Source organism: Palaemon carinicauda, chromosome 7 (assembly GCF_036898095.1).
Source record: "Palaemon carinicauda isolate YSFRI2023 chromosome 7, ASM3689809v2, whole genome shotgun sequence".
NCBI lineage: Eukaryota > Metazoa > Arthropoda > Malacostraca > Decapoda > Palaemonidae > Palaemon > Palaemon carinicauda.
Genome location: NC_090731.1, coordinates 4,997,991 through 5,003,219, shown reverse-complemented (window position 1 = coordinate 5,003,219; position 5,229 = coordinate 4,997,991). Strand labels below are relative to the sequence as shown.

The 5,229-nt window shown below is 34.0% G+C and overlaps 1 protein-coding gene across 1 annotated transcript in view; it reads left to right on the top strand.

Annotated features, from left to right (window-relative positions):
- Positions 1 to 5,229, top strand: part of LOC137643820 (protein rolling stone-like) — a 149,279-nt gene that overhangs the window by 98,782 nt on the left and 45,268 nt on the right.

The following is a 5,229-nucleotide window of genomic DNA, read 5'->3' as shown; positions in this document are numbered from 1 at the left end:
CCACTTTCCTCTTGTTAAGGGTAGAAGAGACTCTTTAGCTATGAGGACACTCCAAAATCAAACCATTGTTCTCTAGTCTTGGGTAGTGCCATAGCCACTGTACCATAATCTTCCACTGTCTTGGGTTGGAGTTCTCTTGCTTAAGGCTACACGCTGTTCTGTCTTGTTACTCTCCCCCTTGTTTTGTAGTTTTTTATAATTTATATAGGAAATATTTATTTTAATATTACTATCCTTAAACATTTTATTTTTTCTTGTTTCCTTTCCTCACTAGGCTATTTTTCTCTGTTGGAGCCCCTGGGCTTATAGCATCCTGCTTTTCCAACTAGTGTTGTAGCTTAGCTAGTAATAATAATAATAATAATAATAATAATAATAATAATAATAATAATAATAAAAACATCACTCCTCACTGTCCACTAACATGTACATAATTCATACGAATTCATCGCTGAAGCCATTTTATCTGTGCATCTTGACGTACTCAGAGAATTAGCTTTTATGTTGCTCGTCAGGCTGACCTTTTTTCAGGCCAAAAATCTCTAATTTGGCCTTTTTCGTGCCCCCTAATTTGGCCTTTTTTGTGCCAAATACCTTAATTTGGCCTTTCAGAAATTGGTTGGCCTAAATGGTATATCTTTTATCTTTTCCTACTGGTAGGTTGGCCTTTTAAGGCTGTAGTTGATTAGCAGTTGCCTTTTCTCATATAGAAAACCTGTTGCTCGTCATTTCAAAAAAAAAATATTGTAAAGGAGCTTAACGTAAGACTCGTAATTCAACCCAACCATCATACAGAATGTCCTCAAAACATTCGACTTACAATCACTCGGAGATATAAACACAAATCCATTTGGAAATTACAAAGATAAGATAAAGAAGTACCGTAATAAAACAATATCATATTGTGACGAGCCGAGAGATGGTTGTGACTCAAAGACAGGATGAAAGCAACTGAGTAAGTTTATTATAGAACACTCTCCTTTATATACAAAAACTCAATGCAACAGGAAATATCCTGTTCAACCGACAGCACACCGGTTAACAGTTAACGGTGAGAAAAACAGACACATGATTTCAGGTTCATTACAACAGGATATTTCCTGTTCAACCGACACTGCATCGGTTACAGTTAACGGTGAGAAAAACAGGACACATTATTTCAGGTTCAATGCAACAGGAAATTTCCTGTTCAACCGACACCGCATCGGTTAACAGTTAACGGTGAGAAAAACATACATGTTATTTCCGGTTCTTTTTAGTGCGAGGGAAGAGCGAAAGATACAAGCATAATATATACACAAAATGAAATGTCGTTACTATGTACGATCGTGTGACGCACGGTTGGTACAATATCATTTAATACAGTAAGCAAATCGACATTTGTAATAACCTGATATCTATTTCATAGGAAACCTAACTTTATCTTCTGTAGCTGGAAATCATAGGCATAGGGTTCAGTAGGCCAATTTTTTTTAAATTCGACATACGAGCAATCCGACTTACAAACTGCTTCTTGGTACCAATTATGTTTGTAAGTTGAGGATCTTCGTTTAAACAAATATGGGATTCCCTTCAATGGCTCTGTATGAGTGTTGGTCATGTCTAGATCTGCCTCTTTTGTGATGTTTCAAACATCTTAAACAGTGATTATCAGTCTACATCTTTCTCATCCCGAACACCAGACTATTTAAAGGTTTAAAGGCCGCTCGTGAATGGCAGAGGCAAGTGGCAGTGGCATTGCCTATTAAGGAGGACAGATAGACCTATAGGCTTCCTCACCCCCCCCCCCCCATTTATATGCAGATAGAATTGTGTTTGTGAATATGTGTGTAAATAATAATTAAGATTGCATTTCAAGTACAGGCTATGGTAACGTTGACAATGCCCTAAAGAATGACCATATATTATATGATCACCGCCCAGGCAATGGTTGCTGATGAATCGGCAGATAGACCTATAGGCTTCTTCAACAACCCCCCATATATATGCTTTCAAAGATGTAGAGAGAATTGTATATGTAAATATGTGTGTAAATTATAATTGAGATTGCATTTCAAGTACAGGCTATTGTAACGTTATTGGAGGCAATAGGAACCAGTTTCTCAGTATCTTAATATAATCTAATTGGTTCAGAATGTTCTAATATTATTATTATTATCATTACTAGCCAAGCTACAACCCTAGTTGGAAAATCAAGATGCTATAAACCCAAGGGCTCCAATAAGGAAATATAGCCCAGTGAGGTAAAAAGAAATAAGGAAATAAATAAATGATGATAACAAATTAACAATAAATAATTCTAAAAACAGTAACAGTCAAAATAGATGTCATATATAAACTATTAACAACGACAAAAACAATATCTCTCTCTCTCTCTCTCTCTCTCCTCTCTCTCTCTCTCTCTCTCTCTCTTTATTATCTATTTAACCCTACTATATATGATTTTTCAAGCTACAAGATATCCTAATAAGATTTATTGGGTTGTTGTTCATTTGTGGATATTTACCTCCTTAGAGTTAAATCGTCAAAGAAAGAAGGATTTCACAAGACGCAGCATTTGATAGCATAATTTACGTATTATAGTAGAAATCATCTTCTTTTGTTTTTATTTGGAAAATAAATATTTTACCATATATTTCCTTCTAGTACGTCATTGTGAAACAAATAATATTATCTTGAATTTACTTTGTCATGCATTAATGAATTTTTATACAGTATATATATATACATATATATATATATATATATAGTATACATATATATATATATATATTATGTATATATATGCATATGTATATGCATATAATATGTATGTATATATATATATTATAATATATATACAGTATATATATATATATATATATGTATGTATGTATATATATGTACATATATATACATATATATATGTATATATATACATATATATATCACATATATATGTATGTATGAATATACATATATATGTATATATATATATATATATATATACTGTTGATTCAGAATCGTGATCTTGTCACGGAGAATCTCCAAAATTTGATGGGGTCGTCCATAACCTAAGATTTATCTGTGGTGAAAATTTCGTTAAAATCTGTCGAGTATTATTATTATTATTATTATTATTATTATTATTATTATTATTATTATTATTATTATTATTATTATTATTATTATTATTATTTGCTAAGCTGCAACCCTAGTTTGAGAAGCAGGATGCTATGAGCCCAGGGGCTCCAACAGGGAAAACAGCCCAGTGAGGAAAGGAAACAAGGAAAAAAAATAAATATTTTAAAAACAGTATCAACATTAAAATAGATAATTCCTATATAAACTATAAAAACTTTAACAAAACAAGAGGAGGAAGAGACAAGATAGAACAGTGTGCCTGAGGTGTACCCTCAAGCAAGAGAACTCTAACCAAAGGCAGTGGAAGACCATGGTACAGAGGTTATGGCACTACCCAAAACTAGAGAACAATGGTTTGATTTCGGAGTGTCCTTCTCCTAGAAGAGCTGCTTACCATAGCTAAAGAGTCCCTTCTATCCTTACCAAGAGGAAAGTAGCCCCTTGAGCGAAAGGAAAAATGTTTGGTAATCTCAGTGTTGTCAGGTGTATGAGGACAGAGGAGAATATGTATAGAATAGGCAAGAATATTCGGTGTATGTGTAGGCAAAGGGAAAATGAACCATGGTTTTGACATGATCCTGTCACACTCAAATAACTAGATAAACTAATTCGATTTTACAACCTCCTTTTCGAAGGTAATAATAATAAACTTGCAATGTTGACAAACATCGAACAATACAAAGTGTGATAGATAGGCTAAATGATAGAAATAGATGCTCTAGAAATAATCAGAAATGTGAGAAAAATTGATCAAAGTATCAACGGAAGATGGGGGAGTAAATATCCTAATTTAACGGATAGACCTCGGGCGATACTGTGACCGACAGCTTCTCTCTCTCTCTCTCTCTCTCTCTCTCTCTCTCTCTCCCCTCTCTCTCTCTCTCTCTCATCAACCTGTTTTTTTTTTTCTCAGTCATGCCATTGCGAGGATGTCCTGTCGTCTTTTTACAAAGAATTGCGAGGATTTTGAATGTCTCAAAGACTTTTTAGTCCATCCGCTATGACAGCTTCTCTCTCTCTCTCTCTCTCTCTCTCTCTCTCTCTCTCTCTCTCTTTCATCAATCTGTTTTTTCTCAGCCATGTCATTGCGAGGATGTCTTGTCGTCTTTTTACAAGGAAGTTGCAAGGATTTTGAATGTCTCAAAGACTTTTTAGTCCATCCGCTATGACAGCTTCTCTCTCTCTCTCTCTCTTCTCTCTCTCTCTCTCTCTCTCTCTCATCAACCTGTTTTTTTTTTCTCAGTCATGCCATTGCGAGGATGTCCTGTCGTCTTTTTACAAGGAGGTTACAGGGATTTTGAATGTCTCAAAGACTTTTAAAAGTCCATCCGCTATGACTCCATTTGCTTTTGGGTAGAGAATTTCAATGATTGAATAAAATCTATTTCTCTCCCTTAACAATACATGAGGTTGTTCAATCCTATGAATCATTTCTGTATCCTACGAAAGTCTTGACAGTTGACAGAATATATATTATTATTGTTATTATTATTATTACTAGCCAAGCTACAACCCTAGTTGGAAAAGCAAGATGCTAGAAGCACAAGGGCTCCAACTGGAAAAATAGCCCAGTGAGGAAAGGAAATAAGGAAATAAATACATGATGAGAATAAATTAACAATATATCATTCTAAAAACAAGCAACAGCGTCAAAACAGATATGTCTTATACAAACTATTAACAACGTCAAAAACAGATATGTCATATATAAAATTATAAAAAGACTTGTGTCAGCCAGGCCTTTATTCACATTATCCTTATGTAAATGTCCATTAAACATTTTCAAGAAAATACGCTAGATCTATGAATGAAAGTTTACTGGACTTGGGAGTGTCATTAATATGTCAATGACATAATGAAACAATAAGCTTTCCTCTTGAAATATTGAGTAGCAATAGACATTTTAACGGAACGGGTTTCGTTCACTGTTAAAAAAAATCGTAGTTTTAATCCGAATTTCTCCGTAAAAAATATACTGTTCTCAGTCGTATTTCAGTAAAATAAAGACGGCCGTAATTTGACCCTACTTTGCTATTATCTTTTACCGGTTGGTGACCGTAATATCACTCCTTTACGTCAATATATTCCGTTTTTAAAACGGTAAAA